Genomic DNA, 12,489 nt, shown 5'->3' with positions numbered 1-12,489 from the left:
GCAAAGAGGACTAGCTTGCTAACACCCAGTTCTGGGGGTACTGGCATGCCCAGAGCCCTTCACACACAACCTTTCTGAAAACGGATCTGAACCCTTCATCAGGCAATTTCACTTCTAGAATTTTTATCTGAAGAAAACAATCCGAACGCATGCAGAAATTCAGTGACATGAACGGTCCTCGTCACGCTGTTAAATTGAAAAGAAGAAAGTGACCCAGATTCCCTGCGATAAGGGTTCCATAAAGCATGTCTTTTCAGACAAGGGAAGCCTCTTTAGCCATTAGAAGAACACGGCAGGAGCGGATTTACTGACGCAAACGGAAACACCGCCAGGCCGCACTGCTGCACAAAGGGGGCACGGTGCCCATGCCACCCTCTCGCCGTGATAGGAGGGGACATGGGCCAGGGGGGTTGGGTTGACGTCCACATGGTGCACATCACAGCCACCCAGGGGGCTGGTTTCCACCTGAGCCCTGGGCTCCTGTGCCCTCAACAGGCACTCAGGTGACGGATGCTGCAGCCCTGCTGGGGAAGGGGCCGGGCTCACAGCTGGGGGCCGCGGAGAGACCCCTCAGCCTCCCTAGGCCCCGGCTGCCTCATCTGTAAGAGGCGAGTGATGGTCCCTGCCTGTCCCACAGGACCTTTGAGCCCCCCCATGAGAGAATGTGGCTGCCAAGGGCTCTGCACCCGCCAGGCTCTGCCTCTGCAAGGGGCCAGCCTGGAGGAGGCAGCCTAGGGCCTGCCCGTGGTGGGCAGAGCTTGAACACGGCCCAAGGGTGCTTGGGGCCACCCACTCACAAGAGGGGGCAGGCCCGGCACTGCACACAGATGGGTTCAGCTACACACCTGCTCTCACGGCTGAGCACAGAGTCAGGACGGAGAGCTGTACGGACGAGGGTGCCCACGGCCCAGCCCCACGGGTCCCCAACAGGACCAGCAACAGTGCTGTGCCTTCTCGGGACGAGACAGGAGAGACGTGTGTCGAAGGCAGCAGGAGGGAATCCAGGCTTTGGCTTCCTCCCTGTACACGCTGGGGACTCGGGGGCGCGGGGAGCACCGCACGTCTGCCAATGCCAAGGTCACAGGCCTGTCCCGAGGGCCCCGGTCCTTTCACAGGCGGCAGTGTCTGTATGTCACTTTGAAATAAAGGTGACCACCAGCTGTCACAGCGGGCCAGCTGCTGCAACAGGCTTGGCAGATGGAAAATGAAAGGCGCTCTCTCTGGAGGAAAGTGGCCGGGCCTGCCGTGCACGCGCTCACCGTCCCTACCGGCGCCACGGCGGAAACCGCTCTGATGGGTTTGCTCGTCTTGGAATCCTTTGATTAACTGAGAAAGGGAGGCTGGGGTACTGGCGGGGTGGGGGGCGCTGGGATTGAGGAAAGAAGGGCTGGGCCACCAATCAGACCTGAGATGCTGGCCCAGGTCGTGGTGGGAGCCAGACTGGGGACCCTCGCGGTGCCCCTCCTGGGCCACGTGGGGCTCGCTGAGGCTCCAGTCCGCACAGGGCACGTTCCCTCCGCTGCCACAGCAGAGGGCCAGAGGCAGCTCCTCGTGCAAAACGGCCCCCAAGATCCTCCGTGTCCTCAGGTCAGAACACAAACCTAATACCGTGTGTGGGCAGAGGCCCCAGATGCCTGCGACGGGAGGGTCCCTTAGGCCCCTTCTGCCTCCCAGCCACTCTCCTGACTGGCCTAGACCTGAGCCAGCCGAAAGGAGAACTGGGTAGGGAGACAAGAAAGAGGGAGGATGGCTCAGCCCGGGCCTATAGAAGCAGCGGTGTGTAAGGAATTTCCGCGAATGGCAGTGTGACCCCTGTTACAAATAATAGCGCCCAGCGTAAACCCGACGTGCCGTGAATGGGTCACAGGTGATGCCGAGACCTTGATGCCCTCAGCCCTAGGAACGTGTGTTAACTAAGGTGCAGGCGGGTGCCTGACTTCATGGCAAACGTGACAGCGCGTGTCTGGGCGCTTATCATGTTAAACAGCAGCCAGGCCAGCAGCAGGGTGCTGGGGACCCCAGTTTGCGGGAACCTTCCAGAGATGCAGCTTTTGCCTCAAGTGTGCCCTGGCGAGGGCTGAGGTCAGAGAGACTGTTACAGTCCTGGGTTCCGCCACACACAGGCCTGATGGCTTCAGACAAGACCTTCCAACCTCTGGGCCTTGGCCCACCTGACAAATAAGGGCTGGGCCAAGGGCACCCGGGCGACCCCCGTTCTGAATGTCTGGAATAACTGGGTCCTTTATGCTTTGCAGCAGGGCAAGAAGCTGCGAGGTTTGGTTGGTGAATGTTGTCACAAGCAAACCCCAGGATGCCGCTGAACCCCACCATCTGACAGTCCTCAAAGGCACCTACTCCTTGGCTACAAAGCCAGTGTCACGTTGAAAACGTTGTTGACTCAAAACTCAGCTGTTTCAGCCACAGTGAAAACCTGCTGAATGTCCCAGCCGGTGGCACGCCCCACCTGCCGGGGAGGAATGTGACCTGCACAATGGGGCAGTGTGTGTCCGGCCCAGGCTCCATCCCAGGAGGGCCCATCCTGTGTTGGCATCCAGGGCGCGGCCCTGCGGGCAGGGTCCCGCCCAGCCTCTCCTGGCGGCTCGCGCTCCCCAAAGCCCAGCTCCCACGCAAGAATGCTGCACAGGCCTGTTGGAGGCCTGGAGGCCTGTGTGCCCTCAAAAATGTCTGAGGAAAGCTGCAAAGCTCCAAACAAGTTCAAAGCACTGTGTGAACACATCTTTCCAGGGTGAAATGGTTGCTTTGGGATATATAGTCCCCCCTACGCCAAACTCTGTTCTCTTGAGACCCGGCCTTGGCCCAGGGATGGGCCGCCTACTTGGGCACGGGCCTGCCCAGGTAACAAAGCTCAGAGAGAACCATCCATGTGGCCTCAGGCTAGTGGCTGGAGACACTGCTCAGCACCCCAGTCCTAGAGTCTGGAGCGACTTTGGAATGGAGCCCCTGAAAGTCAAGTTGCTTCCATCAGAACTGCCAGGCCTCAGGTACAGGCAGCCGTGTCTCAGCCCACCCACCCAGCCTCCCCAAGTCAGGAGCAACGGCCCCTTCTCTGCACAGCCCTTCTGTGCAGATGTCTGCTCCCATCCCCTCCTTCTGGGTGGCAGGCCCCTGGCCAGGCCCTGGGGACTGAGACAAAGTCTTCTTCTGGGCTCAGCCCCGCTGGAACTCTGTGCAGCCCTCATTGCAGACAGAGGCCCACCAGACCCGGGTAGTGAGAGCACCCCGAGGGCCAGGCCCGGCTCCCGTCCGCACCCGCCGTCCACACCCAGCCCCAAGTGCCCACACTGTGAAGAGGCCGAGGAGGACGCAGCCCCTCGCCAGCTGAGGGCACCTCTGCCTTGAGCTGCAATCTGAAAACCAAATCCCCCCTCGGGAACCTCACATTAACTTAACGGACTCGCCCCGTCCTTCTGTGCACGCCGGCCCCCACCCACCCTGCCGAGCCTTGGGCCATGAGCTCTGTCCCCTCCCCAAGTGCCAGCCTGGGGCAGGCAGCCCAGGGCCAAGGGCAAGGCAGACTGTGGGGTGCCACGGCTGAGAGCAGGCAGTGGCAGCCCCCTTTCTCCTGGTCGTCTTGCCCTAAGGAGGACAGGCTGTTTTCCTCACTCCCGTCTCCCTGGACCCCATCCTGCCCTTGAACCGGGAAGGCCTCGGGAGCGTGGCGCACGTGGCCCAGGGGAGGAGCGCGGGATGCAGGGTCTGGGGTCGGAGGAACTCGCCCAAGACTGGCTCCTCCACTGACAAGAGTCGCCTCATTTGGGAAATGAACAGTCGTCACTGGCCTGGCTGCCTCCCTGGGCCATTGCAAGGGTCCCACGAGAAAATGGATGCGAAGCGGGGCTGCTGGGGCCCCATCCATGGAAGCCCGTTCCTCAGCGCCTGGCACAGCTCCCCTGTCCCTTCCTCCCGGGACAGCCCACAGCCAGTGACTGGCCGATACGGGTTCTGGAGCTGACCCGGGCCTGGGGGGTCAAATCCCAGGCGCTCTTCACACTGCTGGGCCCCCCTGGGTGAGGCTGAGGGCTCCTTCCCCGGCCTGTCTGATTCCCTCACTTCCTACAGGTTTCTCCCAAGGGCCTCCTAATCTCTGGGACCAGATTCCCGGCTGAAGCTCTGCTTCCAAGGAGCCGACCTAAGACGGGAGGTGACAGCACTCTGAATCAACTGCTCATCGGTACTGCTGTTCCTTCCGGAACAGGAATGCCAGGTGCTGCTCAGAGGCTGACCGTCAGACACCGTCAGGAGTCCACCTGTCAGGACCAGCCTGCCTTGCGTTTACTGGGGATCAGTGGTTGCTGGGACCTCTCCTTGCTCAGCCTGGGGCCTCATCGTCGTGCCCACATTAAACAACTTCTCAGCATCGTGCTGGGACAGAACATGTCTCCCCAAGGCACACGTGTGCTTCCCCTTCTCAGACAAGAAGTGTGACAGAGTCCCCCAGCTTCCCTCTTCCAGCACCATCCTTTGAGGCTGGCTCATTTGCTTTTCCTCTTTCTAATGCTATCTCCCTCTTTGTAATCCAATTCATGGATCTCTCTGTGTTACTGATTTTTAGGGAACCACCTCAAATCCCTCTAGAAAGAGGGGCATAAACAAGCCCAACCAGCCAGGCAGAACGAGCAGACCGGGTCCTCGCCTGGCCCAGGCTTCTGGAGCCTTGCAGCCACTCTGATGCAAGCTGCTGGGCTAGGGCCCTGGCTAAGCGGAGGCATTTCCTCCCCCAAGCAGACACTTTCATGAGAGCAGAATTCTCCAAGTATCAAGAAAACACCAGGCCATGAGAGTGGCTAGCGGCCTGGAAATTTTCTAAGTCTCATTTGTGCTGGAAGCTGGCACAGAGACAGCCAGGGCGGTGAGGCATGTGGTTTCCTGGGGTGGCGGTTTTGTTTTGTTTTGTCTTTTAAACTATCTCAGAAAAGAGAAAACGGCACCGGCTTATTTGGGGCCTATCTTTAATCCATCTTTGGTAAATCGGAATTTCCCATGAAGGCTGGACTGGCTCTCATAGGAAGCCCCAGAGCCCAAAGGGTCAGGGTGGTGGGCTGCCCCAGCTCAGAGCTGCGGGTCTGGTGTCGGGTGTCAGGCAGGTGCTGGAGGTGGTGGGCGCAGCTGGAGGTGGTGGGCGCAGCTGGAGGGTAGTGGGCGCAGCTGGACCCTGCTCCAGGGGTGCTCCAGGCATCCTATCACCGTGCTCAGGACCCAGCCCCGCTCCACTTCCTGCTCCCTCAGGTCTGTGTCGGGCCCAGCCCGTCTCTGTGACATGCTTATTACCTTTGGACCCCCCAAGAGGCAGCCCTTTAGAGCCTGGACTGCTTCCCTAGCTCAGGAAGAAGGGCAACGCCAGCCATACAGCCCAGATAGGGAAGCTGGGTCGCCGAGGCCTGAAAGCAGAAAATGAAGTTGCCTGAAGGGAGGAGCCTCTGGGGCCCAGGGAGCACCTCGGAGTTGGCACTGGACACTTGAGGTTCTTCCCAGATCACAGGCTCTAGAATCAAACAGCCAGGGGAGGGCAGGACATATCTGGGGGGGGGGGTGGAAGGATGGCCCTGGCAGTTACTAGGAAGTCCCTGCCTTCCTGGGCCTTTTTCCTCAGCTCACTGCTGCAGAGGACACAAATGTTTCCTGAGCACCTGTCACCTGGCGGGCTCCTCCTCATCCGCTAGAACCCTGCAGGAGCGTCATCCCCTGCAGAAGCCAGCCTGAGCCCACGTGTCCCCTGCTGGTCCCCTGCGGCCCTGACCCCGCACCCCACCGCCTGGCTCAGGGGCCGGCTCACAGGAGGTGCTAGTGCAGCCCGGTGGGATGGGAAGGAAGGACCCACTGGGTTGGCCCCGGGGGCTCGACTTTGTGTATCCGCACAGCCCTAAGGTCCCGGGACGCTGTGGGCACGTCCTCTGAATGGTGGCCAACCCCGTGGTCCAGAGCCCCTCTCTGCTCAGGCCACATTGCGGCAAACGCTGTTTCTGCACCAGGCCCCGGGGCGGCAGATGGCCCGCCTGGACGCAGAAGGCGCGGAAGCCAATGGCAAGGGGCCTCCCGGCAAGCTCACAATTAGAAAACAAACATTTTCTTTCTGCGGTGTGCATTCTGGCCAGCACACACTCAGGACAGGACTTGTGAAACCGCCTCGCTCTCAGCTTGGCGTGGAGGGAATTCTTTGCCTGACAAAAGTCGAGGGACCTTTCCAAAGCACACAGGGCGCTGGCGGGGGGACCAAGGCTAACGCACTGCCGGGACGCATGGGGACCCTGGGGGCGGCTTCTGCACCAGGACTGGGGGCACTGAAGGTGGGTCCAAGGCCCCAGAGGGGACAGCGGGCCCTGGGTTTTGTTCAGCTGCCTGGAGCTGGGTGCTCCAAGGGCCAGGTCAAGGCACAGGGAGACAGGACTGCAGAGCATTGGGACCCTCTCAGCCCAGTCCTCCATTCTCTGTTCGGACATTGGCTTCCAGAGAAAGGGGATGCTTTTTGGAAAAACGGGCAAATCGCCAATCAGTCTAACAGCCTTATCTGCAGATAGGCAGACGGAGACCGAGGGAAGGGAAGAGACTTGCCCCAAATCCCACAGCTGGTTGATATGCAACCAGTGCCCTTGACTTCCGGGTCGAGCTCAGGAGAACATTCGATCCTCAGGCAGGATGGCGGCCTAGAAGAGGCTGGACAAGCCTGGGCTGGAACCCTGGCCCTCTGGGGGCCCTGGGAAGTCCTGAAACTTCTCAGCCTCAGTTTCTCATTTGTACAATGAGGCTAATATGAGCCCCAAACGAAGTCACAGAATTGTCTGGAGGGTTAATTGCATTGAGACCACGTAAGAGGCCAAGGAGGTGCTTGGCAAACCGGAGCTCCCTCCTCCCCGCTGCGCCCACCCCGCCGTGCTCAGGCTAAGGTGGGGGGCCCGTGGCTCTCCGTGGATAGCACTGCACAGCCAAGGGGTCAGGGGCTCGGCTTTGGGAACAGAATCTATACTCTAGATGGTCAAACCCACTGTCCTTTTTAACCAAAACCTGCTTTCAAAGGAGCCAGAAGACATGCCAGCAACACGAAAGGTGAAATCTCTAGGAATAAAAATACAAGAGATAGAGAAAAGAGATAGGAAGACAACCTTATAGAACACAAACGTGGGCTTGAACAAATAGACATCCTGTCTGTGGACGGGAAGACTCGACCTCAGACAGGTGTGAATTCTCCCCAAGTTAATTCAGAAGTCTAACCCAATCCCGATCTGCAACAGCTCCAGCAGCCCGCCCCCCATCGCAAGACAAGCTGATTCTCCAGTTTTCACTGGGAAAATAAACAGGTGAGAATCATCAGGAAGCCTCTGCGAAGAACAATTAGGAGAGACGTGTCTTACCAGATGCTAAAACATACTACAGAGCCTCAAAATTAGGAGTATACTACTATATGAGGACACACAGGGACTAATGAGATAGAAGAGAATGTTCTGAAATAGCCCCAGGTTAGCATATGATAAAGGTGGAATCTCAAAGCAGAGAGAAAAAGATGGAATTTTCAATAGCTGGTAGGGAGGCCAGTGGGTAGACATATTAAAAAAGAAAAAAAAAATGTTGGCTCCATATTCATACCACATACGGGAGAAGCTCCACATAGACCAAATACTGCAATATAAAACCATAAAAACACTGGAAGGAAACATAGGAGAATTCCTTTATAGGCTTTCTAAAATCCAACATTCAGAGCCATAAAAGAAATAATTAATAAATTTGATAAAAAATGTATACACGTCAAAAAATGCTAAAAGCACTGGTGGGATTGTAAAATTGTGCAGTCGCTTTGGAAAACAGACTGGCAGTTTCTCAAAATGTTAAACACAGAGTTACCACAGGACCCAGCAATTCCACCCCTAGGTATATACCCAAGAGAAATGAAAACACATGCCCGTACAAAAACATGCATGTCAACATTCACAGCAGTATTATTCATAATATCCAAAAAGAGGGAACAACCCAAATGTCCACCAATTAGCAAATGGATAAATAAAATGTGGTAGGAATATTTTTCAGCCATAAAAAGGAATGGAGGGACTTCCCTGGTGGCACAGTGGTTAAGAATCCTCCTGCCAATGCAGGGGACACAGGTTCCATTCCTGGTCCAGGAAGATCCCACATGCCGCGGAGCAACTGGGCCCGTGCGCCACAACTACTGAGCCTGCGCTCCAGAGCCCGTGAGCCACAACTACTGAGCCCGCGTGCCACAACTACTGAGGCCTGTACGCCTAGAGCCCATGCTCCGCAACAAGAGAAGCCACCGCAGTGAGAAGCACGCATACTGCAAAGAAGGGTAGCCCCCGCTCGCCGCAACTAAAGAAAGCCCACACGCAGCAACAAAGACCCAATGCCACCAAAAATATAAAATAAATTAAAAAAAAAAAAAGGAATGGAGTTACTGACACATGCTACAATATGGATGAACCTTGAAAACATTATGCTGCTCAGTGAAAGAAGCCAGTCAACGAGAGACCACATTACTGTATGACTCCATTTATATGAAATACCCAGAACAGGCAGATCCAGAGAGACAGAAGGTAGATCAGTGGCTGCCTGAGGCTGGGGTGGCTAAGGGTGAATAGTGACTGGCAATGGGTATGAGGTTTTTTGGCGGGGGGATGATGAAAATATTCCAAAATTGACTGTGGTGATGATTGCACAATTCTGTGAACATACTAAAAACCACTAAAATTGTTTGCTTTAAATGGGTGAATTGCATAGCATGTGAATTATAAAGCTGTTAAAGAATGCCAAAAGCAAAGTCAAAACACAAAGAACAAATTAGAAATAAACACTTGCAACTCATAGCAAGGCAAAAACTAATCTAATATAGAATCGAGAAGAAGAGCGACACCTCAATTTTTTTTAAGGGCAAATGAATACAGCAGAGGACATACGAATGACCTTTAACTATTAAGATGCTCAACTGATTAGAAAAATGCTAACTAAAATGACACAGAGAAACCATCTTTCACCTATCCGGTTGGCAAAATCCACGTTTGACGAGAATCTGTCGAGGCGGCGGTGGGGAAACAGACCACCTGGGGCACCCGTCGGCGGTGCGGGCCCCCCTCAGTGTCACCTGGGCAATATCCTCCCAGACGACAAGTGCGTACAACCTGCAACCCGCCACGCTAGTGGCAGGATGTGCCCACAGAGGGTACACCTGCAAGTCTAAAAGGACCCACACGCAACGCAGTTCACAGCTGAGAGGACTGCCCCCGGCTTGGGAGTCCGCAGCCGGGGCCTGGGAATGAAAAGTGGGGCACGTCCACACAACAGACCCTCCTGTGCTGGAAAAAAGGCGGCGGCGGCTCGGCTCTGACACCGAAACAATTCCAGGGTCTGTTATTTAAGGCAGCAAGGTGCAGAAAGCTAGATGTTAGCATGCTATCTTTCATATATGAAAGGAGAATAAAACAAGAACCTTCTTATTTGCTTGTATTTTTATAAAGGATTTCTAGAAGGATCACAGGAAACAAATAAGGAGTTAACCTGAGGCCACGGGGGATGGGAGGGATGGGAGTAAGACTTTCCCTGTATACTGTTTTAATTTTTGAACATGTGAATGTACTATCAAAAAATATGTGTGTGTGTTTATTTTAAAAGGAAAGGACACTCTAAGCTAGGAATGAAGAAGTGGATGACTCACAGGCCAGAAAATCTTACTGAAATGGTCACTCCGATTTTCAAAAAAAGAAGTCCCCCTCCCAAACCATCTCCATATTAAATCATTGTAATGTTTCTCCACCAAAGTTCTTTTTGACTTTCCTTTTCTCCTATTGGCAGGAACAAGGCTTATGCATCACACAAAAAATGGCACTTTGCAAAACTGTGCAGACAAAAAAAAAAAACCCCTCTACCGGGTTCCTGCATTTAATAATCACCAAATTAAATCTGAGTTTCACACGAGCACAAGACGTGAAAACATCAGGAAGGCCCAACCCTTGAACGGCAAACGGGCCACACATGTGCCAGACATCTGCCCTTAGGCAGTCGGCTGTGCGGGCCTTTTCCTGGGGGCTGGTAGGCGGGCTCACAAACACAGGCAGGGGGAAATCCCTGGGAAACATCTCGCCGTTCTAGAGGTTTGCAGGGCTCCCCACCTGCCTGGTGGAGGCTGGCCTGGGGTCTTCGCTCCAGGGGAGAACACTGCTGGGCCTTGTGGGTGACCCAAGGCGGGGCTGGGGCTGCTTTGCGCCCCAAACCCCAGCTTTCCCCAAACAAGGCCCGTCTCTTGGACTGTGCCCACCTTGCCCAAATGGGCCGTTGCCCGCCATTCAGAGCAGCTGCCCAGCCCTGCCCCAAGGCAGGGCAAGGGGGCTGCTTGTCAGAAACAGTCAGGGGGAACAGCCCCCGCATGTCTGCGAGAGGCTCGGTGCCGAGGGAGCGTCAGGACACACGCCGAGGACGGGCGTGTGGGCCAGGTGTCTGCAGTTGTGGGGCGTGTGAACACAGAGCCCCCGCTTCCACCTGTCAGCATATTTCCACACCTGGTGAACACACGAAAAGCAGAGAGTAAGCTCAAAGTGTCAGATTCAGCTGGATTTCCTTTCTATTTGGTGCGGGGGGGAGGGGAGGATCTCTTCTCCCCTCCTTAACGATAAAATACAAATCACAAAGAAAGGCAGGCAAACACTGTGGAAACACGACTGATTTATCTGCTCCAACAGGCCTCGGCACGGAAAACTCCTAGAGCCAACAGTCCCCAGGCCCCTTACAGACTGACCCTCTCAATGGACAAAGTGCTCCCCTCCCGCTGGAAAGGACCACCAGGTGCCCTGGCCTCACTCCCACCCTCTCTGGTTTGGTTCCACCCCTTCCAAGCTCTGCACCTCCAAGCCCCCGGCCCCTGACTTTAGGGAGGACAGTGTCCGGGCAGGGCCCAGAGGCCACCTGCATAGCCAGGATCCAACCCACACCACTGGCTCCTGCGTCCACATTGACATCAACGGCACTGGAGAAGTGGGCTTCACAGCAATGGCCACTTAGCACTGATTCCCAGCTAACCGGCCCAGGCCAGAGGGCCGGAGAGGATAAAGAAAGGCACGTCCCCATGTCTGCTGTCTGGGACCTCGGCCATCTCCCAAGGCCAAATACTGGAAAATCCAAGTAAAACTTGCCACAATCAGGCTGAACTCCAGGGAAACCCAAGGCCAAGAGAGCCTACACCAACCGTCTTAGGATAATCCCAGCACCCCTCAACTCCTGGGAGCCAGGACCCTGGCCGGTCCCAGACAGCACTCGCGCTCAGAGCCCAACGATGTAGCCAGACTGGGAGGGCAGGCTCGGGGAACAGGGATGGGCTGGAGGCTCCAAGCGAGGGGGCCTGTCCCCATCGACTGGACCACCCACAGGGCACCCTGGTCTGTCCAGGTCCCCTGACAGGAAGAGGCCCCAGAGGGCCAGTACACAATGTCTGGCTGCCCTCACTTCCACGGCATCAAGGGGGGTTCCCCTGCCAATCCACAGGGGCTCCTCGTTGGCTACAAAGCTGGCCACGTCACAAGCCACAAGCCCCACTCCCTTGCTCTGTGACTTGGTCCAAGGTCAGGGTCCAAGGGCGACGGCTCCCCCAGGGAGGCACTGGGCCCACGTGTGAGAGCGAGCCCCGCTGGGACGTCAAACACGGGGTCTGGGTGCAGCTCCAGGGCCTCAGGCAAACCCTGCTCCCCTCGCGGCCTCCATCTGTCCTCTGTCCTGAGACAGGGTGGTCCCCAAGGACCTCACAGCAGCCTCGAGCAGAAGGTGGGAGACGACAGGCAAGCCCCAAGGGCAGCGTGGTATCCAGGACACCCCTGAGGGCGTGTGGTCACCTGGCTCCAGGCTCCAGCCTGTCATGTACTGGGTGTGTCCTGTCCCCACCCTGCCTTGCCTGCAACCTCCCTGCCCACTCAGGCTCCCCGGACGCACTAAGCTCTCCTGGGGGTGCCCTCCCTCAGCCAGGACCATCACCCCCTCGATAAGTCTCTCTCCCCTCACAGCTCAGCTCAAACACCCTCCCCGCCCCTACAAAGCCCTCTTGGAGCCTCCCTGCCCCACAGGCTGGCTGGCAGGGTTCTGGAGGGCTCGGCCAGGGAACAAGTCTGCTGGCCGCATCTCTGATGCCTGGAGGAACGGGGTTGGGTGGCTGAATGAAGAGTTGAAAATGGTGATCCATTGGGGTGGAATCCTGCCTCTGCCACTACGTGTTCCCTCGGCCTCCTTGTGCAACCCGAGTTCCTCTTTCCCCATCTGTAAAATGGAGAAATAACACTGCCCTTGTGGGGCTGTAACGGGGCTGAAATGAGATCATAACAGGGCCCGGCTCAGCAGGATCTCCACACATTACGGTGTCCAGCTGCACCAAGGCGGAGGAGGAGGGCCGGCCCTGCCCCGAGGGGCTCAGGCAGAAGCCACAGAGGGAGAGCCCTTCATCCACAGCTGCCCCAACCGGAAGTGACCCGTGAGAGCAGAAATCCCAGGCGA

General features: G+C 56.5%; 1 protein-coding gene across 2 annotated transcripts in view; it reads right to left on the bottom strand.

Moving 5' to 3' along the window:
* FAM53B (family with sequence similarity 53 member B) overlaps positions 1-12,489 on the bottom strand; it is a 113,726-nt gene that overhangs the window by 4,022 nt on the left and 97,215 nt on the right. The window lies entirely within an intron of this gene.

The sequence above is a fragment of the Balaenoptera musculus genome, chromosome 16 (genome assembly GCF_009873245.2).
Source record: "Balaenoptera musculus isolate JJ_BM4_2016_0621 chromosome 16, mBalMus1.pri.v3, whole genome shotgun sequence".
Lineage (NCBI taxonomy): Eukaryota > Metazoa > Chordata > Mammalia > Artiodactyla > Balaenopteridae > Balaenoptera > Balaenoptera musculus.
This window is presented reverse-complemented; position numbering and strand designations above follow the sequence as displayed.